The sequence below is a fragment of the Peromyscus californicus genome, unplaced genomic scaffold (assembly GCF_007827085.1).
Source record: "Peromyscus californicus insignis strain IS unplaced genomic scaffold, ASM782708v3 Scaffold_3__1_contigs__length_106647218, whole genome shotgun sequence".
Lineage (NCBI taxonomy): Eukaryota > Metazoa > Chordata > Mammalia > Rodentia > Cricetidae > Peromyscus > Peromyscus californicus.
In genome coordinates this window covers 34,629,833-34,652,666 of record NW_026294551.1, presented here as the reverse complement: position 1 = coordinate 34,652,666, position 22,834 = coordinate 34,629,833, and the positions used below count along the sequence as shown (strand labels likewise).

At 45.5% G+C, this 22,834-nt stretch overlaps 1 long non-coding RNA gene across 2 annotated transcripts in view; it reads right to left on the bottom strand.

The window, feature by feature from the left end:
• Positions 1 to 22,638, bottom strand: part of LOC128122834 (uncharacterized) — a 32,876-nt gene extending 10,238 nt beyond the window's left edge. The window contains exons 1-2 of one of the 2 annotated variants that reach the window (XR_008222515.1): positions 22,526 to 22,635; positions 6,633 to 6,748 (exon numbers count right to left, since the gene is read on the bottom strand). This is a non-coding gene — a long non-coding RNA (uncharacterized LOC128122834). Of the gene's footprint in view, positions 1 to 6,632; positions 6,749 to 22,525 lie in introns of both variants that reach the window. The other variant, XR_008222514.1, reaches the window with a different exon arrangement.
• Positions 22,639 to 22,834: the final 196 nt, after the last annotated feature.

Genomic DNA, 22,834 nt, shown 5'->3' with positions numbered 1-22,834 from the left:
CTGCGTTGGGTGTACTAGGCACCCAAGGAGGAGGGAGAAGGGGGAGGAGAAGAGAGGAGGCAGGGGAGGAGGGAGCACTGCCTCTAGGCTACTGGGAGGTTCTAATGAAAAGCCTGCCAGACCTTTAAGGAGAGCTCCACCACCAGCAGGCTCTGATTGCTCATTGTGTTTGGTTATAATTAGCAGCATATTCTGCGATGGCAGAGCAGACAGTGAGCAGGAGCAGGGCTGAGAAAGGCTGCCACCCTCGCAGCCACCAGTCCCCATCTCTGGGCTGCAAAGTCTGGGCTCCTCCACTTCTGACCTTGCCTGCCCTGTATCCTTAGGCAGGACCCTGGGGTTGGCCAACCTTGACCTTTACTCTGGGCCAGCCAACCCTAAACCCCTTTCATATGCTGAAGAGGAGCTGTCTGCTGATTTAAGGGCATGGGCTGAAAATGGGCACCCTGGGGTTCTAGGCCAAGTTTTGTCTGCAACATAGCAGCAAGGTGACTGCAGTTACGTGAACTTCAGCTTCCTCAGCTATGACAACAGGAGGCTTTTCTAACGGGTGTGGTGAGACTGAGATAGCTCATGAAAGATGATGGCGCAGGGCTGTCTGTGCAGACAGGGGACTGGAGCACAGAGAGCACACAGAGACCCACCCCTCCTCCTTTCTTTACTGTCTCACTGGCCCAGGCTGGGCTCCTCTCCCAAGGGTACTCAGCAGTCTGCTCTTTTTTCCACCCCTGTGGAAGCAGCTTGTGTGTGTGTGTGTGTGTGTGTGTGTGTGTGTGTGTGTGTGTGTATGTGTGTGTGTGTTTCTGCCTTAGCTCTTTTCACAAATGCTTTTTATTTAACATTTATTTTTTATTTATTTAATTTTTTGTTTTTGTTTTTCGAGACTGGGTTTCTCTGTGTAGTTTGGTGCCTTTCTTGGAATTCACTCTGTAGCCCAGGCTGGCCTCGAACTCACAGAGATCCACCTGCCTCTGCCTCCCAGTGCTGGGATTACAGGTATGCGCTACCACCGCCCGGCTATTTATTATTTTTTAAGACAAGGTTTCTCCGTGTAGCTTTGGAGCCTGTCCCAGAACTTGCTCTGTAGACCAGGCTGGCCTCGAACTCAGAGATCCACCTGCCTCTGTCTCCCGAGTGCTGGGATTAAAAATATGCGCCACCACTGTCCGGCACATTTATTTATTTATGAGGGGTACAAACGTGCCACCATACATGTATGGAGGTCAGAGGACAATTTATAGGAGTTGGTTCTCTCCTTTCACCAGGTGGGTCCTAGGGATTGAACTTGGGTTGTTAGTCTTGGTGGCAAGCACCTTATTCACTGAGCCATCTAGCTGGCCGCATGCCTTAGTTAGAGCTCAGTTTCTTGTGACTGTGTGAACTATCCCAGCAGAATGGTCTCAAACATTTTAAACTGTGACCTTTGAACTAAAGCTTATGGTATATAGTGAATCTACATATGTACAAGCAGACAGAAAACAAACTTCATGAAAGGCCAGGCCAGGCATGGTGGTGGCACATACCTTTAATTCCAGATGGCAGATACAGGCAGATCTACAGAGTGAGTTCCAGGACAGCCACAGCTCTGTAGAGAGACCCTTTCTCTCTCTCAAAAAAAAAAAAAAAAAAAAAAAAAAAAAAAAAAAAAAAAAAAAAAAAAAAAAAAGGAAAGAGAGAAAAGTAGAAAAGAAAGAAAAGAAATACTTATCTAAACCAAGTGCAATGCACTCTGATCTGTTCTGTTTTCTCTTCTATCAAATGTATCCATGTATAGTATATAATTGTTTATATGTGATATATTGATATGTTTTGATTACTCAAGTTTTACTGCATATAAAATAGCCTTGAAGTTTTGCCAAAATTCAGGACCTACATCTGATTTTATGAAAACAGCGGACTGAGACCAGTATAACCAAAGCACCCCACATGAAGAGGCCAGTTATCTCTTACATTATTGATGTCCAAGCTGGGCAGTGGCACACACTGTTAATCCCAGTGAATGAAAAAATAAATAAATAAAAGGAAAAGAACATGACTGGTCCTGGGCATCAGCACCAGATGAATGAAAAAAAGAAATAAAAAAAATCCATAGTGGACATGTCCCTGAGTCATGTGTGGTGGGGTGGGGGTGTGAGGAGACAGGAAAGAGGTACAGCAGCCAGGAGGCCCAAAAGAGAGTTGACAAATGGGGTGGGGTACGCCAGCCAGGAGGACCGGTAACAGGTAGGGACTGAGAGTTGAAGGGAGAACCTGGAGGCCAGCATCTGCCTTGATACGTTAAACAGGCCCCTCAGCTATATGTACCAGGTTTGAGACCTAACACCCAACACTCAGGAGGCAGAAGCAGGCCTATCTCTAGAGGCCAGACCGGTCTATGGAGCAAGTTCCAGGACAGCCAGGGCTACACAGAGAAACCCTGTCTTAAAAAAACACAACAAAAAAAGACTGTTCTCTACTGAAGGCACTTTTACTGTTATTGTGAGAAAGAATTCTAAGGAGCTGGAAGCTCTCTCTACAGCCACTGAGGTTGAATGGAGATCTGAGCCAGTCCACGACAAGGGTGAGTTTCTGTACATTTTGGGATCTTCAGAATCAAGCTGTTCCCATCCTTTCTCTCCCACCTGCAAGCTAAAACTTCTTAGGTGGGGTTCCTGCAAATCTTCCAAATGCCACAATGCTGAGGTGCCAGGGAAGGTCCAGATTTGTGTAGTCTCAGCCAGACAGGAAATGCTCTAAGCTAGGATTGTACTTAATGGTTTTTTTCCATAACAAAATCAGGGCATGTGGCCTCCTAAGTACTTCAGAGGACAATAGGCTAAAATGGTTTAAAACTGAAACTGTCCTGGAAAGTCCCCAATTTGTGATCACATGGTTACCTCGAGAAGTGAAGAATTCGATGCCAAGAGAGTCTTAGGAAGGGGACCCCTCTCCCCTATGTGTTCAGGTTCTGCCCTCTAATTTGGGGGGGAAAGTCTTGGGTTTCTCCAACTCCCTGAAATACTAGAATCTTCTAATACCTTTGATGGTGTTTCACTTTTGTGGGTTTAAGTTTTTTTAGAAGGACTGGACCCTGAGAGGTAGAAGTGGAGAGTGAAGAGAGGCGAGAACCCTCCAAAATGTTGCCAATGTTTCTCACAGCAGCTTGGGCGGTCAGATCATTCTTCCCTGGCCTGGGTCCACACCTACCTCAGTCCCCAGTACACACACACAACTCCCCCCCACCCCACTACATCTACCCAGTACCTTTAGCCAAAGTTACCATCAGCAGCTTGGCTGTAGCCAAAGGTAGCTACTGCTGTGGAAGAATGAAGAGAGACTGGGCTGGCCTGAAAGTTCACAACTGGCTCCTTTCTTCCTGGAGCAGTTCCATGAAAGAGAGTGATGTAATAATTACCTCTGGGACCTCAAGCTCTAAGGTTTGACAGAGAGAAAATTCTGAAGCTTGAGCAGAAAAATAGTTCTATGAAAGGATCTATGACCAGCTCCTCCAGTCTTCTCCATCCCACAATGTCTCCTCCTTCCAGAATGGATCAGTTTTCGATTACTCTAACAGAATACCGAAGACTATACATACTTGATGAAGAAGAGCAGTTCTGGAGATGCAAAGTCACGGTGCTAGCCTCCGTGCTAGGCTGGCTCCGCTCAAGGCCTCCCGGTGGATGACAAGTGGTATAATAGCAGGAGCTTGTGCAAGAAAGAGATTACACAGCAGATAGGAAGCCAGAGAGAGCCTGGGGGCCCAGAGGAGGGACTTTCACTAGGCCCCACCCCTTCAAGGTCCCACTGCCTCTCAATGGTACTGCACTGGGACCAAGCTCTGAACATAGGAATCTCAGGAGGGAGGAACCACATCCAAGCCACAGCACAGCCCTGGCTACACACACTTCCCTCGTCGCCACTCCCCAGCTGCACATGTGGCCAATGAGAATGGTCCTTTCCAGATGTGAGCCTTAGGTGGTATCAGAGAGCTTAGAGTGGGGAGGATGGAGCCGCCAACATGTCTCCCTCAGGGAGAAATCTAGGTGAAGCACTCTGGGAACCCAGCTTCTTTCCCATAGATCCCAAGGAGATGCAGCAGGGCAGATGAAGGGGTCTCCCAAGGCCTCTTTCAATCCCATTGATCTCCTCCACCAGGTAGCCCAGCTCATGGGATCAACATGGCAGCCCCTAACCGCAAGGCCAATACAAAGTTCCTTTAATCATTTGCTCCAAGCTGCAGCCCCACTCATCCTTGGCCTTGTACCTTCTGGAAGCAATGCCTTTAATTAAAACCCCCTGACTGCTGTTGCTTTCTGCCATCTGCCTCCTTTGCACACTTGTTTCCTATGTCTAGGTTTCTGGGAATCTAATTGTCACTAAATTACAGGGTAAGACTAATAGGAGGGTGAGAGCCCAGTTAATGGTGCTCTTTTCCACTAAGCAACAATTGTAGTAATCACCAAGCTAAAGGCTCCCGAGCATTAACTTGAGGTTGCTGGGGTTTCCCAGCCCACGCTTTCTCCCCACCCCTGTCTGAGCAACTGAATACAGTTCATGGGGCAAATGGAAACCCCAGAGGCAGCCAGATGAAGAGAGATGTGGCTGCGAGGACACAGGAGAAAGCAAGAAATCTCAGGGATAGGAACTTGAGTCACAGCAAAACCAGAAGCAAAAGGAACTGGGCTCAATGTTTCAAACAATAAAAAGTCTTGGAAAAAGAACCTAAATAATCGCAAAGAATTAAAGGGATTCTGGTTCCATTCTGGAGTAATACGGTGGGACTGGGGTAGAACCGGTCCTTATTTATTTCAGCCTCGGCCTGATGGAGGAGGGCACGCCCCTCTGCAGAGCAAATCTACTCCCACAGACATTCCAAACAGACACACTCCAACAGCACCACAATCCCATTCAAGAACCTGTGCTCACACTGAGAGCAGGAAATTCTTTTTTTTTTGCTTTTTCAAGACAAGGTTTCTCTATGTAGCCCTGGTTGTCATGGAACTCGATCTGTAGACCAGGCTGGTCTTGAACTTAAAGATTTGCCTGCCTCTGCCTCCCGAGTGCTGGGATTAAAGGCATGTGCCACCACGGCCCTGCAAGAGCATGAGTTCTTGATTTCAGGGTAACCACAGTCTGGAAAGACAGACTAAACAGAATCCAGCTCTCAGTGCCCATCCTCACACTTGTCACCTACCTCAGGAAGCCTTCCATAAGATCTCATCTGGAAGAGAAAGATCATTCTCATCCTACACACGGGGAAACCAAGGCTCAGGAGGGACTAAAGGATGTTCCCAGATTCTCCATGGCCCAAGTTTCCAAAGTGTCATCAGTCAGCTCTTCTGGACGTCCCCAGCAATGTCTTAATCTGCACTTAGAGAAGAGAGCCCTTGCTACCCTCCACCTTCTCACACCATCCCCTGGGATTGTCCCAAGGACCCAGAAATGGATGGCCCCCTCCTCTCCACTAGGGTTAGGGTACCATCCAGGGATGCTCCAGTGCTTTCAGATCTTGACTGAAATGAAGGCTTTCACTCTTTCTAATTAACTTCCTTTCCACATAAGGCCTGGCCTGGGGAACAAATCCAAATGGTAGATGGTGGGGTGCTTCAGTTCAAGGGTGTGTGACCAACCACATGTGATTATATGTTAAATAGACATCTTAGCGGAATAACAAATAGATACTAAACTCCGAAGCACAGTGTTAAGAGTAGCAGCCTTTACAAAGTGGTCAGGATTTATTTAAGGTACAAAAAAGTAAGGGGGAGTTTCTAGATAGGAATTGAAAAAAAAAAGGACTGATTGACAGAGTCACATGTTTTTCACCCTGGCCTCCATGGAGGATGACTTGGAATGTTTTCTTTTTTTTCTGAGACAGGGTCTCACTGTGTAGCCCCACTGGCCTAGAACTTCATATGTGGACCAGATTGGCTTCAGACTTACAGAGATTTACCTACTTCTGTCTCCAAGTGGTGTTCTATTTTTTTTTTTCCGAGATAAGGTTTCTCTGTGTAGTTTTGGTGCTTGTCCTGGAGCTCGCTCTGTAGACCAGGCTGGCCTCGAACTCACAGAGATCCGCCTGCCTCTGCCTCCCGAGTGCTGGGATTAAAGGCGTGTGCCACCACCGCCAGGCTCCTTAGACCTGAAATTACAAGCATGTACTATACCTGGATTTTGTAGTGCTGGGGCCTTGGACATGCTAGGCAGATACTCTGTCAACTCCGCCACATCTCCAGACCCCCAGATGATACTTCAAAACCCCACTCTCAGCAAACAGGTGTCAACGCCCAAGATCTGAAACAGTGAGGGGTAGACTAGACTTTGTGGGAAAGGTGGGCACGCTGGGTGACAGAGGAGGCTGACCTTGTGTGCTAGCCAGGTTTCCATTGTTCTGACAAGAACCTGAGCAAAACAACTGAAGTACAGAGAAGATTTAGTTATTTAAACTGTCACTGGTTACAACCCATGGCTGGCTGGTTTCATTGCTGTGGGCCTGAGATGAGGCTGACTATCATGGTGGGGAACACATGGTGGAGTACCCAGCTCTCCTCATGGCAAATGAGAAAAAGACAGAGAAAGAGGAAAGGCCAGGGAACAAGATGCATTTTCCCAGCATGCACTCAGTGACCTACTTCTTCCAACAAGGCTTCACCTACCTTTCACCACCTCCCAGGAATGACGTCACCTTTTGAACACACCAAAGGTATAATACCCTGAGTAGGTCAGAGCTCTGGTGATCCGGTCACTTCCTAGAAGCTCCCAGTACTCAAGCCTGTGGGGGACATTTCATAGTCAAACTATACAGGTTAGTGATGGAGTTCGGCTTGTAAAGTGCTTGCCTACTATGCACAAAGCCTTGGTTTCGATCCTCAGCTCCACATAAAGCAGTCATGATGGTGCACACCAGCAATCCCAGCTCTGGGGAGGCGGCAGCAGGAGGGGACCAAGACTTCAAGATCAGCCTCAGCTACAGAGCTCAAGGCCAGTCTGGGCTACATGAGACTGTCTCAAAAAAAAAAATTCATATTTCAACCCTAACACCTGCCATGACTGCAGGTCTTACCCAAGAGAGAAGTTTGGAGGCATAACCAGATCTCAGCCAGCAGAAGTTACAGAGATGGCTGGATTCCTAGTACTGAAGGAATAAGAAATACACCCAACAGTGATGTTCGCCTAAACTGAGAGGTCCCAGCAATGAGAACATAAAGCACCCACAGAAGTGTCAGCAATAAATACGTGCCAAGTGAGGGAAACACCAATGCCAGAGCCCCATGCCAGGAACAAGCAAGTGGAAATGTACCTGCTTCTTCCCACTGCAGCACTGCGAGGATCAAGAGCCACAGTCTGACAAGTAGGAGGGGGCCACCGAGAAGGCGGGGCCACCGAGAAGGCGCTTCCTGCCAACCACTTGATCCCAGGTAGCTCAGTGCTTCAAAGCATTTACCAATCTTGCAGAGGTTCTGAGTTTCAGTTCCTAGCTCCTATATGGTAATTCATAACCACCTTTCACGCCAATTTCCAGGGGTTTCTGGTCTCTTGCACATGTGGTACACACACAGGTACACACGCCTATAAAAATAATGTAAGTATATATTTACGATTTATTTGTATTGTATGAGTGTTTTACCTTCATGTATGTCTGTGCACCAAATGCAATCCTGGTGCCAAGAGAAGTCAGAAGGTATCAGACCCTCTGAATTGGAATTACAGGACTACGTGAGCAGTCCTGTGGGTGTTGGGAAATGAACTCAGTCCGCTAGAAAGGCATCCAGTGCTTTTATTTATTTGTTTGTTTTTTTGAGACAAGATTATTTGTGTGTGTTGCTCTGGCTGTCCTGCAACTCACTCTGTAGACCAGGCTGACCTTGAACTCACAGAGATCTGCCTACCTCTGCTTCCCAAGTGCTGGGATTAAAGGTGTGCGCCACCACCGCCCTGCAGCAGCCAGTGCTCATAACCACTGAGCCATCGCTCTAGCCTCATAAATTTTTAAGAGTTCAATCTCACTAGGCCGTGGTGGCACATGCCTTTAGTCCCAGCACTCAGGAGGCAGACCAGGCAGCCTGGTCTACAGAGTGAGTTCCAGGACAGCCAGGGCTACCCTGTCTCGAAATACCCACCACCACCACACACACACACACACACACACACACACACACACACACACACACACATACACACACACAAAGAGTTCAGTCTCTGGGGCTGGAGTGCAGGCTCAGTGGTTAAGAGAATTGGCTGTTCTTCTAGAGGACCAGGGTTTGATTCCCAGCAACCATGTCAGGTGGCTTACAACTGCCAGTAACTCCAACTTCAGGGGAATCCAACTCCTTTGTGGGCATCTGCTATTATGTGCACACACCTACACAAAACATACATAATTAAAATAACAAATTAAATAGTTTTTTTTGTTGTTTGTTTGTTTGTTTTGTTTTAGATAGGGTTTCTCTGTGTAGCTTTGGAGCCTTTCCTGGAACTCACAGAGATCTGCCTGCCTCTGCCTCCCAAGTGCTGGGATTAAAGGCGCGCGCCACCACTGCCCGGCTATTAAATAGTTTTTTAAGTGTCACCTCTTCTAGGTATGCAGCCAGAGCTGGAGACAAGAGAAGCCTCAATTTTATGTCATCTTTGGACTCTTCACGATCATACACTAACCACTGAGTGGAGATTGTATTCAGACCTAAGGGAACTCAGAACTTCAGAGGTGAATTTGGATACGAGGAGAAAGACAATGCTTGACAATAATTAGTCGACTATTTCCACACAGCTTGTGCCAGGCTAGGATGTGGCTCAGCTGGCAGAGTGCTTGCCTAGCGTGCACAAAGCAATGAATAAACATAGAGCTGGCAGCACATGCTTGTAACCCCAGCACTCAGGAGGTGGAGGCGAGAGGATCAGAAGTTCAAGGTCAGCCTCAGTTACACATTGATTGAGAGGCTAGCCTGGACTACATATAATTCTGTCAAAAAAAAGTTGTAGGGCTGGAGGGGTGCCTCAGTGGTTAAGAACGCTTGGCTGATTTTGTACAGGGCAAAGGTTGGATTCCCAGCACCCACAAGGCAGCGAGCAACAACCACCTGTCACTCCAGCTCCAGAGGATCCAAGAGATGCCCTCTTTTGACTTCCAAGGGCACCAGGCCACATGTGGCACACATACATACATAAAGGCAAAACACTCATAAACATAAAAAAGTCTAAAAAAAATTGTTAGGAGTTGAATGTTTCCAATACAAAAAAATTTACATGTTCCTGGTGTGGTAATAACCCTGTGTTATACGTGTGTTAAATAGTTACTCCAAAAAGATAAAGATTAACAAGATGAGAACAATTATAGTATCAATTATAAATAGAAGTATTTAAAAAAAAAGTAATGGGTCTGCCTGAATTTTTATTCTGGTGCAGACATGCCAGCCACAGTGACAAAGGCCTGACCTTGGGCACTCTTCCCTCAGGCCTGCTCCTTTGTCATAGCTTGCAGCTGGTGGAAATGCCACCAGCCTGTTCTGAGGGGGTGCTGAGGCTGGAGACTGCCAGCTGCCTTGCACTGGAGAGCTGGAGAACTGTGCAGCTGAGCCTTGTTATAAAAGTAGCCATGAGCACAGTTTCTGTGCCATGTGTCCAGAAGGGAGGAATTCATCCCCAGGCTGGGTGCGACGGGGTGCCGAGCAGTCGGTGACGCTGGTTTCATGGCTCACAATGTACCGTCAACATGCCTCCTTGTACTTGGGACTGCCTGGGCAAGTGGATTCTCTTTAGCTGAAGCATGCAGGTGGGCAAGGGAGGATGGAAGTAGACAATGTCGAAATTACTCAAGGTAGTTTAGAGGTCAGGCTTTTGGAAGGCTGCCTAGTGCGTGCATCGGACACATTCCAGCAAATATGAATTCAAGCTGAGCATCAGGCTGAGACCTACCATCCCACCCGCCTCCTTTCTGCTCCTATCCACACACGTGTCTAACTGCAGCACTGGGAAACAAAGTATTGAAAAGCCCAGAGTGGCACTCGGTACGGTTCCTTCCCACTGCAGCTGTACCACACTGCCTCCTCTCTCAGAACATCCTCCTCAGATGCAGCCTGCACACCATCACCACACTCATATTCCCTCTGTCTTCGCCCTAACTGCCCTGCCTCAAGAATAAACCAACTTTCTTTCTTTTCTTTTCTTCTTCTTTTTTTTTTTTTGGTTTTTCGAGACAGGGTTTCTCTGTGTAGTTTTGCGTCTTTCCTGGAACTCACTTGGTAGCCCAGGCTGGCCTCGACTCAGAGATCCGCCTGGCTCTGCCTCCCGAGTGCTGGGATTAAAGGTGTGTGCTGCCACTGCCACTCGGCCCAACTATGCTTTTTAAGCAAGCCTTTGGCTCAGGAATTTCCCAGGCCTGAATCAACCAAGCTTTATGACATATTATTTAACTCTTCTACCACCCTTCATGAACATTTTTATTCTCTTGGTCCTCATTGAGATGAACATGTCTACCAGTAAAGAAAAACTGCCCCCCTCCCCCTTTGCTCCTTTTTTTTTTTTTTTTTTTTTTAATTTAGACAGGGTTTCTCCCTGTAGCCCTGGCTGTCCTGAAACTCGCTCTGTAGACCAGGCTGATCTCAAGCTCCGGGATCTACCTGCCTTGCCTGGGACTAAAGAGAGCACTATCATCCCAGCTAACCTGATCCTTTTAAAAAAACAAAAAACAAAATGCATCTCTTGAGTCAGATTTTTTTTTGTGGTAACAACTTGGCTTGAGGTCTTGCTTCAAATGGCTGAGAGATTTTAAAGATTCTGCTGTCTGAGCTTTGACTGGCCACAGAAGGGTTCACCTGGGGCCACAATAACAGACAGCATTCTCAAGAAGAGGATGGGCAGAGGGTTAGTTGCAATATTTTCAAAACCCAAACCAGACTGAAATTTCATCTCTTAGATAAGGTTGGATGGGGACTCTTAACATTCCAAGAACCTTGACAAGTGATGTTAAGATTGTCTATGTAGCCAGTCGGTGGAGCTCACACCTTGAACCCCAGCACTCAGGAGACAGAGGTAGGCATAGGCAGATCTCTGTGAGTTCAAAGCCAACCTGATCTACAGAATGAGCTCAGGGACAGCCAGGGGCAACACAGAGAAACCCTGTCTCAAAAAGCCAAAATAAACAAAAAACAAAAATATTGCCCAGCTGGGCGGTGGTAGAGCACGCCTTTAATCCCAGCACTTGGGAGGCAAAGCCAGGTGGATCTCTGAGTTCGAGGCCAGCCTGGACTACAAAGTGAGTTCCAGGAAAGGCACAAAGCTACACAGAGAAACCCTGTCTCGAAAAAACCAAAAAAAAAAAAAAAAAAAAAAAAAAAGATTTATGCTATAGTCCCGTCACCCAGCTCCCAAATAAATACATGGAGACTTATTCTTACTTATGAATGCCTAGCCTTAGCTTGCCTTATTAGCCAGCTTTTCTACTTTAAATCATCCCATTTCTCTTTAACTACGCTTTGCCTCTGAGCCTTTTACTTTTCTGTTTTCTATATATCTTTCTTTCCTTCTTACTCCTTGGCTGGCTGGGTGGCTGGCCTCTGGTGTCCTCTCCTCTTCTCACTCCCCACCTTTTCCCTAGATTTCTCCTCCTATTTATTCTCTCTGCTCATCAGCCCCGTCTGTTTCTCTCTCCTGCCTAGCTACTGGCCGTTCAGCTCTTTATTAGACCAATCCAGTGTTTTAGACAGGCAAAGTAACACAGCTTTTCAGAATTAAACAAATGCAACATAAAAGAATGCAACACATCTTTGCATCATTAAACAAATATTCCTAGCATAAACAAATGTAACACATCTTTAACTAATATTCCACAGCACTCTTGACTCAGAAGACACCAGGCACACACATGGTGGACAAACATACAGGCAAAAACCCATACATCACATCTTTAATATATATAATTTATTTCTATTTTATGTTCATTGGTGCTTTGCCTACATGTATTGACTATGTGAAGGTATCAGAAACCCTAGAACTAGAGTTAAGACAGATGTGAGTTGCCATGTGGGTGCTGGAAATTGAACCTGGGTCCTCTGGAAGATCAGCCAGTGTTCACAATCACTGAGCCATCTCTCCAGTCCCACATAAAATAATTTTTTAAAAATCTTAAGAAAAAAAAAGTTGGCAGTGGTGGTGCACACCTTTAATCCCAGCACTGGGGAGGCACAGGCAGGCAGATCTCTGAGTTTGAGGCCAGCCTGGTCTACAGAGTGAGTTCCAAGATACCCAGGGCTACACAGAGACCCTGTCTTGAAAAGCCAAAAATAATAAAAAAATGAAAGAATAAATAGTTCAAGGTCATTTCCAGTTACACAGCAAATGTAAGGTCACCCTAGGCTATATGAGACCCTGTATCAAAAAACCAAACAAGAGCCAGAGAAATGGCTCAGGGGGTCGAAGTGCTTGCCACACAATCCTGATGACCTAAGATCCCCAGAACCCACGCTGGACTTCTGAAATTAGTCCTCTGATCTTCATCAGAGCACACATACACTTCACTGTCTCTCTCACACACAAAACACACACAGATACTAATAAATTTTAAAATATCAAATATCATATAAAGTAAAAGCTATTGATATGGAGCCCAGTGGTGGTGGCTCATATCTTTAATCCCAGCACTCGGGAGGCAGAGGCAGGTGGATCTCTGTGAGTTCGAGGCCAGCCTGGTCTACTGGGAGTTCCAGGACAGCCAGGGCTACACAGAGAAACCGTGCCTTGAAAAACCAAAACAACCCATTGATATTGAGTGTGCACATAGCGTTCGTGGGTGGTGATGGGGTGCACAGTGCCCAGGAGGAAGTCAGAGGACGACTCCCCAAGTTGGTCCCCGACTTCCAGTGTGGGTTCTGGGGCTCCAACCCAGGCAGGCAGGCTTGCAGGGCAGCACCTTTACCCCTGAGCTAGTGCAGCTTTCCAGATCTATCTTCTGTTTGTTTGTTTATTCAGAGACAGGGTTTCTCTGTGTAGCCCTGGCTGTCCTGGAACTCACTCTGTAGCCCAGGCTGGCCTCGAACTCAGATCTACCTGCCTCTGCCTCCCCAGTGCTGGGATTAAAAGTGTGTGCCACCACTGCCCAGCGTTTTTGTTTGTTTGTTTGTTTGTTTTTAATCTTGAAAATAAGAAAAGATGGGGGGGAGAAACAAAGAAAGAGAGAGAGGAAGTGGGTGGTGGTGGCACATGCCTTTAATCCCAGCACTTGGGAGACAGAGCCAGTTGGATCTCTGTGAGTTCAAGGCCACCCTGGGCTACAGAGTGAGTTCCTCAGAAAACGTGCAAAGCTACACAGAGAAACCATCTCGAAAAAACAAACTAACAAAAACAAACAAACAAAAAAACCAAAAAAACCCCAAAAGGCCGGTGGCAGTGGTGCACGCTTTTAATACCAACACTCGGGAGGCAGAGCCAGACAGATTTCTGTGAGTTCAAGGCCATGCAAGGTCTACAGAGTGAGATCCAGGACAGGCACCAAAACTACATAGAGAAACTCTGTCTGGAAAAACAAAACAAAACAAACAAACAAAAAAAAGGGGTGGGTAGGGAGAGGAGAGATGGCTTAGCAGTTAAGAGTGCTTGCTGATCTTCCAAAGGTCCCAAGTTCAGTTCCCAGCATCCATCTCAGGTGGCTCACAAATCCGGGAACTCCAGTTCCAGGAGATTTGATGTCTTCCTAGTCTTCTTGGGATACCTACACACAAGGCACACATTCACACAGACACACCAGTCAAAGCACCATCCACCCTCAGCACCAACAGTATAAAAACAGGAAGGAAGATACGGGCAAAGACCTACAGGCAGGCAAAGGGGAAGGGAAAGACTGGGAACCTAGACTTGGTTTGCTCTCGGATCCTCTTTACAGATAAATAAAGGAGAGCCCAAAGAATAACATCAAATCATCAGTAGCAGTAACTCGGGAGAAATCAATTACAGAAGCAAGGAAACAGAACTCAGTTATGGAAAGCTGTGTAGAAGCTGAACATTCACATATTTGACTGGATGATGCTGGAGGTAAGACCTAGGACCACATTCAGGCTAGTCGACGGCTCTATCACTGAGCTGGTTCCTCATCAGTAATGTCATTTTGTCTTGTTACATGGTGTCTTTCCTGAAGGGTAAATCTGACACTGTGGACAGAAAGAGCTCTGTGTCACTGGTAGGGAGCTTGGGGAGAAATGATAGACTTGGCTAGAGTAAGGTAAAGAGTTTGAGAGACCTGAAGGAGCCACCAAAGGCTCCAGCTTAAGCTGGGACCTGCAGAAAGTAGGTCCCACAGAAACACTCCTTGGGGAACCTGAGCAATGGGTGAAGGCTACTTCAAGTTAGTCTATGTGGCTGTCCCCACAGTAGTCAAAAGCATCGGCCAAGGCTATTGCATCCTCGGGGAAAAGGGAGGCCTAGAGGGTATGAAATTATGTGGGGAGAGGAAATCCTTATCCTGAGATGGTAAGGCCCTGACTGGGAAGCTTTTCAAAACTGTTAAATATCAGACCCTGCCTGAAAAAAAAATTAAAAATATCTATTCAAATGTTAATAATTTGAGGCAGGGTCTCACTAAGAGGTCTGGCTGACCTTGAACTTACCATATAAATCAGACTCAGAGATCCTCTTGCCTCTACCTCCCAAGTACTGGAATTAAAGATGTGTGCCACCATACTGGGCTCTAACACATTTTTATAAAAATAAAATTGTTAAAACAACAACAACAAACAAACAAAACCAAAACCAGAACTGAACTGTAGACCTGAGTCTTAAATTCCTCAGTCCAATTCATTGGTTTCTCTTACAAAAGACACTCTGTTGTGCAATAAAGGCTAGAGGCAAGTCCAACCCATGGCTAAGGACAGCTACACATGCAGCTGGGCATTTTTCTGGAAACTCAACTCAAGAATGAATGTTGTAGACGTCACATCGGTGTCATGGCATGACGTCAGAAGGCTTGCTCCACATCATATCAGGGTCATGTCATGATGTCAGAAGGCTAACTCCACATCATATCAGTGTCATGGCATGACGTCAGAAGGCTAACTCCACCTGGATGTTGAACCAGCTTTCTGAAATATCTTTGGAAGCCCAATGAACTAGAGAACCTACCTAACTTTTCAGACCTATAGAGTTTTTTTTTTCCTAATTTTTCTTTTCTTTTCTTTTCTTTTCTGTTTTGTTTTGTTTTTATTTGGTTTGATTTTTTTTTTTCGAGACAGGGTTTCTCTGTGTAGCTCTGGCTGTCCTGTAACTTCCTCTGACCAGGCTGGCCTCAAACTCATAGAGATCCTCCTGCCTTTGCCTCCCAAGCGCTGGGATTAAAGGCATGCACCACCACTGCTTGGCAAGATCTATACAGTTTTAATTGGAAACATTTAATTCATAGACATGATATCCTCCAACCTCTTTGACCTTCTTCTACCACTGAACTACATCTCTAGTCCTAGATATTTCACACTACTTGTGTTTATCAAGGTGCCCAAGGCTTGAAATGTAAACATGTCATATTTTGTATATTTTTAAATCTCACATATATGAATATTGGCTTGCATGTGCAATGACCATGGGAGGCCAGAAGAGGGCGTCAAGTCTTCTGTAACTGGAGTTATAGATGGTTGTGAGCCTCCATGTGGGTCCTGGGAATTAAACTCAGATCCTCCGGAAAGGCAGACAGTGCTCTTAATCCCTAAACCATCTCTCTAGCACCTAGGCCCTTGCTGTTTGTTATTTTGAGACAGAGTTTTTTGTGTATAGTCCTGGCTGTCCCGGAACTAACTCTGTACAACAGACTAGCCTTGAACTCAGAGATCCACCTGCCTTTGCCTCCCAAGTGCTAGGATTAAAGGCGTGCACCATCCTACCCAGCTACCCTTGGTTTTTTTGGAATAGGATTTTGGTATGTAGCTCAGGCTAGCCTTGAACTCTGATCCTCCACACATTTTGCATCATGTGCAAAGGAATATATTTTTGCTTACAATATATAATTCATATGTGTTATATACATTAATGCCAATTTAATAACTGTTGGGCATTAATACATATTTAATACTTACTAGATACAATGTTATTGCAATGCAAGAAATGGTTATATACTTGTACTCTTACAAATGTTGGATTTGTTTGTTCTTTGTTTTGGTATTTCAAGACAGGCTTTGGAGCCTGTCCAGGAACTCTATCTGTAGACCAGGCTAGCCTCAAACTCAGAGATCTGTCTGCTTCTGCCTTCTCAGTGCTGGGATTAAAGGCATGTGTCACGACCACCTGGCAACAAATGTTGGATAATTTTTAATCAACTAGATTATAAAAAATGCTACTAACTAGAGCAGACCACCACCTCCACTCCTAGGCTAGGCAGAGAGCACATGAGTTTATATCCACAGCTCTCAGTACTTTATTACTAACCCGTAGTAGAGGCAGGTAAAGCATGTAAACATCACTTGAAAACAGTGGCCTATGTTTACAATTAATGGCAGAGTATTTCCCATGACAAGAACATCAATAAGAGAGACAGGGCATGACACGTGACACAGCTGAATATCTGAATTAAGGAAAAGTTACAAAAAGGAGTTCTTTTCCTTTTGGTCGGGGGTCAGAATCTCTTCTCTAAAAGGGCCAGAGAGTAAATACTTCAGCCTTGTAGCCATGCAATCTAGGTTGCGACCACTCAACTTCACTTTTGCTGCTGGAAGCCAGAGCTAAGTGATACGTAAAGAGGAGGACATGGCTTCATCCTATTTACACATGTACAATGGACTTGATTTTCACGCCACAAAATATAATTTTGATCTTTTCTCAACCACTGAAAATATAACATTCTTAACTCATAGGTATACACAACAGGCCATAGGTCTATAGTTTGTTAACCTCAAGATGGTCATTCATTAAATAAAAGCCTGGTGTAATCTCTGCAAGTTAATTTAGAAAAGTAATTGTGAGAACTTCTGGTTCACTTAATGTACAATATCTTTATTGTACAGGTGCCCTGAGATACCACAGGGAGTTATCTAATTCCCTGGAACTGGAGTTACAGGCAGTTGTGAACTGCATAGTGTGGGTGCTGGGAACCAAATCTGGGTCCTCTGAAAGAGCAGCAAGTGTTCTTAGCCACTAAACCATCTCTCCAGCCCCCAGCTCTTGCATTCTAGAACCCACAGGAACTGGGATTAGCTGTACAAGATTAGTACTGTCAACATCCTTTCATGGAGGGGGGCTCACATGGCCCACTCCCAGAGGATTTATAGGAAGCTGTAGGAATTTAGCAGAATCAGTGGAGTAGATATTAGAATGAACAGCTGTTTGTTTGTTTGTTTATTTTTCTTTGAGACAGGGTTTCTCTGTGTAGTTTTTGGTGCCTGTCCTGGATCTCACTTAGGCTGGCCTTGAACTCATGGAGATCTGCATGGCTCTGCTTCTGGGGGGCTGGGATTAAAGGCGTGCGCCACTGCCACAGGCCAAACAGCTGGTTTTTTTAGAAGTACTTTGACCTTGAAGAATCCGTGTGGAAGACAGCGATTGTTTTGCTGAAGGGGCTTTGCAGTCATCCAATGACTTTGGTCACAAGACGCCTCAGGCACACCTGAGGCTCTTGTATTAGTGCATATTGCACACAATACATAATAAAGGACTAGAGTCAAGGACACACGTGAAGCTCTCCTTCATTAAGACTTGTAGAGCCAGGCGGTGGTGGTGCACACCTTTAATCCCAGCACTTGGGAGGCAGAGCCAGGAGGATCTCTGTGAGTTCGAGGCCAGCCTGGTCTACAGCGTGAGATCCAGGACAGGCACCAAAACTACACAGAGAAACCCTGTCTCGAATAAATAAATAAATAAATAAACTCATTGAGTCACCAAAAGTAAATAAATAAATTTTAAAATAAATGAGGGCTGAACAGACGGCTCAGAGTCCTCTTCTAGAGGACCAAAGTTGTTCCTAGCACCCACACTGGGTGGCTCACAAAGCCTGTCATCTCAGCTCCAGAGGATCCAACATCTCTGGCTTCCTAGAGTACCTGCTGCACTCATGTGCACAAACATATACATATAACACACATATATATAATTAAAAAATCTTTAAAATAAACATGTAAGTAGAAGGAAGACCAGTTGGGAAGAGGGAAGGGATAAAGAAGAGTGGGAATGAACAAGAGGTTACTGGAGTGAATATGACCAAAACATATGACTCACAAGTATGAAGATGTCATAACAAAGACCCCAACTAATTAATATATGCTATCAAAAATCTGGGTTTTTTTTTTTAAAGAGTGCAAGGGACATGACTTAGTGGTGGAGCACTTTCCTATCATTCCCGAGGCTGTGGGCTCGACCATCAACACTGCAAAACTAAACATTTATTTAAAAAAAAACAGAGATCCTGGTTCAATCCCAGCACCCAAATGAACACAGCTTACACTCAGTCCTTAACTCCAGTTCCAGGGGACCCAATGCCCTCTTCTGGCATCCAAGAGCACTGCACACAGATGGTATACAGATACAGGCAGCCAAAACTCCCACACACATAAAAGAATAAATCAATGTAGCTAAGTGTGTGGTGCACACCTTTAATCCCAGCACTGGAGAGGCAGAGGCCAGTCTGGTCTACAGAGTGAGACCCTGTACAAAAAAACCAAACAAAAGTAGGGGCTGGAAAGATGGTTCAGTGGCCAAGAGTAGAAGACCCAAGCCCAGTTCCCAGTGCCCTTGGGTAGCTCACAATCTCCTGGAACTCCGGCTCCAGGGGACCCACTGCCCTCTTCTGATCTCCATAGGCACTTGTACTTGTGCACAAATACACACACAGATCCACACACAAATAAAAAGAAATCGGAAAAAAAAAGAAAAAACCCCACAACCCAAAGCCAGGCTGTGGTGGCACATACCTTTAACCCCAGCACCCAGGAGGCAGAGGCAGGTGGATCTCTGAGTTCAAGGCCAGCATGATCACAGAGCAAGTTTCAGGACATCTAGGGCTACACAGATAAACCCTGTCTTGAAAAAACGAACCAACCAACCAGCCAAAAAACAAGAACTACTTAACTCAACTAGGAAATCCTCAACTTGAATTGATTTTGACCTTAGAAGACAGAGGAAGAGGGGAAAGGAGCTATAATAGGAAGAAGTCACATGAAGATAATATTTTGTAACAGATCATTTCAGGAACTGTTTTTTTGCAAAATCATATTCTGTTATCAGTAACAGAACAACAAAGATGGGACAACTCAGCCAAAAAGAAAACAAAAAGAATCAAAGAATTAAGGAAGCCAGTCCTAGAATAAAATTACAACAACAGTATTATTAGATGTCTTAGGCTTGGAAAGTGGCTTTTATTATATGTGAAATGAAAAACAATCCTTATAATCAGTCTATCTACTGACAGCAACAAGAAGTTTCCATGGAAACAACATTCTGCTCACTTACTCTTCCATATTTTTCAAAAAACAGTCAGTAAATAATCAATAGTCATTTTAATGGAGAATTTACTGGTGATGAAGTTATATATATTGTTTCTTTCATTTTCTGAAAATATGCTATCAGTAAAACAAGTAGACCAAATCAATTTTTCCTGGAAATTACCAGTCAAGTATTTAGAACGCTGTGTCTTTTTACTTAGTAGTAAAAATAATAGTGTTATCATCAGAGAGGTCAATATTAGCACAACTTTTTTGGGGGGGAGGGTCTGGAGACATGGTTTCTCTGTGTAGCTTTGGTGCCTTTCCTGGATCTCACTCTGTAGCCCAGGCTGGCCTTGAACTCACAGAGATCCGCCTGACTCTGCCTCCCAAGTACTGGGATTAAAGGTGTGAGCCACCCCACCCCACCCCACCCCCCTTTCCCCAGCTCAGCACAAATGTTTTTAAAAAAATCTGAAAAAATAATCCAGATTAAGAAAGCTATATTTTGCCAGGCCGGTGGTGGCGCATGCCTTTAATCCCAGCACTCCGGAGGCAGAGGCAGGCGGATCTCTGTGAGTTCAAGGCCAGCCTGGGCTACCAAGTGAGTCCCAGGAAAGGCGCAAAGCTACACAGAGAAACCCTGTCTCGAAAAACCAAAAAAAAAAAAAAAAAAAAAAGAAAGAAAGCTATATTTTAATTCAATTTACTCTCAGACACTATCCCAACATCACCATCTGTGATGGAACTGTGCTAAGTAACAATTTTGCTGGTTATAGAAATACAGAAGACCAGCCAGGCAATGGTGGTGCACTCCTTGAATCCCAGCACTGGGGAGGCAGAGACAGGCAGGTGAAGCCGGTTTGAAGCCAGCCTGATCGATAGACTGAGTTCCAGGACAGTCAGGACTGTTACACTGAGAAACCTTGTCTAGAAAAACCAAAGGAAACCAAACCACAGGACCCCAGCTCTATCCTTTTGCATTCTTTTTTTTTTCCCCCCTCTTTTGAGACAGGGTCTCTCTAAATAGCTCTGGTTTTCCTGGAACTCACAACATAGACCAGTCTGGCCCCAAACTCTCAACCTGCCTCTGCTTCAAGAGTGCTGGGATTAAAGGCGTACCTCACCATGCTTTTGAATAAGAGTCTCCCACATATCAGTCCAGCCTTGGACTGGAAATATAGTAGGGATGACGCTGAACTCCTTATCTTCCTCCTTCAACCTCTCCAGGGCTGAGATTAGATACCCACCACCCACGCAGAGTTTAAGGATTTAACAAAAATTTCACTTTTCAAGCTGGTCACGGAAGCAGGAGGGCTAGCAGGAAGCTGCCGGGCAGCCTAAGCTACAGGAGATCCTGACTCAAAAACCAAACAAAAATCCCCTTCCCCAACATTTCAACAAGCATCTTTGATCATTTCAAACTGAGTTTGTAGTTCATGAAGACATTTACTAGACATGTTTTCCTTTGTTGTTTTTTTGAAACAGGGCCTCATATGTAACCCAGACTCACCATGAGCTCATTATCTTCCTCATTAAACTCCTGAGGGATGGGATTACAGATGTAGGCTACCAAGCCTTGCTATAAAATCCATTTTAACTAGCTTTTATGACTAACAACAACAAAAACTGTCCTTTCCTGAACTATTTATTTGTATTTCAAAGTCACTTAAAATTTTGAATATACTGTGTTCCTCTCTTCACTGAGACTTCTAGGAGACTAGTCAAATTTGCAGTTGACCTCCCAGGAATTCAATAGGTTCTCACCTCAGGCATTTTGCCTAGAAACTTATGAATCACTTGTGCCCCTCCCCCATTCTCACTGTCCTTGATTTCTTCGGCCAGTCTTAATATTTAATGGTTTCATTTTTAGCAGCCTTACATCCTTGGACTGTTGTAAACAAGCAATAATGTAAAAGGGCAGCAGAAGGGCTCATCCAGTAAAGGTGCTCTTCAAAAGCCTGACAGTTTGATCTCTGGGGCTCAGCCCGTGGGGGGAGGGGTGAACGGACTCCTTATTTCCTGACTTCCACATGTGTGCCGTGGCACCAGCCACCACTGCAGTACACAGTATGCACAACATAAAAATCTAATAAAACTAAAAATAACAGTGCAGAAAATCACCCTTAAAATCAGTGGGGATCGCAGGGCGGTGGTGGCGCACGCCTTTAATCCCAGCACTCAGGCGGATCTCTGTGAGTTTGAGGCCAGCCTGGACTACAGAATGAGTTCCAGGACAGCTAGGACTGTTACACCCTGTTTCGGGGTGGGGTGGAGTGGGAATCAGTGGGGATCTGATTTAGCATATTTGAGTCAGGGTCCATGCAGCTCTGGCTGGCCTTGAACTCGGAGACTGTTTCCCACATGCTGGGATTTAACGGCAGGCCACCACACCTGGCTGTTTTATGTATAATTTGATTATGAAATGCTTTGATTTTAGTTCTGAGGTGGTGGTACACACCTTTAATCCCCTAGCACTCAGGAGGCAGAAGCAGGTGGATCTCTGAGTTCCAATCCAGCCTGGTCTATAAAGAGCGAGTTCCAAGACAGCCAGGGCTACAGAGAAAAACCTTGTCTCGAAAGAAAAAAAAAGGCTTTGGCTTTATTTTTTCCAATTTTTTATTTTAAAGGGTTTCCCTACATGGCTCCGCCTGATCTAGAACTGTGTACCACAGGCTAGCATAGATCCTCCTGCCTCAGTTTCTGGAGTGATGAAACTGAAGCCACAAGTTACAAAGTTCAGCTTGTTTTTGCTCTTATTCCAATTCGAATTCGTTAACGCTGAATACCCGTATGAGTTCACACATAAGGCCCTAAATTCCATTCCCGTGATTACAAAACAAATAAGCAAAATCTTGGTATCCAATATAAATATTCTTATTTCAGACAATCTGCAAAAAAAGTTCTTATCTCCCTAGTCTAGCACACAAGCCGAATCTCAGCCCTGAGATGCAACCGTTGTCTCTAGAAGTTACAGTCCTCGCATCTACTCCATTGCTTTTCCTTTCTCGTCCTTTGAAAGGAGGAAGAGAAAAACCGAAGGCATGGTTCATTCGGGAAGTTGTGGAGGATCCGCCTAGACACTTTCCTAATTGACTAAAACGCAGCCCACCGCAGGTTCGTAGCAGCCCAAGACACAGCTCCGCCCAAGCTCTTAAACGAATCACCTGCAGCTCCGCCGGCCCAGCCCAAGCGCTGAAGACGCCCAGGTTTCCGGAGCAACAGCTCCGCATCATCTGGCTCCGCCCCCGTCGCCTTTCCCGCCAAAGGCCGTTACCACCGCGGAGCATGGCGGGACACGGTTGCAGGCTAGGTTTCACCAAATCAGAGCGCCGGGCTGCTATAAAAGAGGGTTCACGCTTGTGGAGACAGACGACCCTTGGACTCGGCGGGCGTCGACAACCCCTTCCGCCAGAGTCTGCCATTTTTTTACCAAACGCCTGGCCGCTCCGCTACCCAGCAGGCAGCCCGCAAGC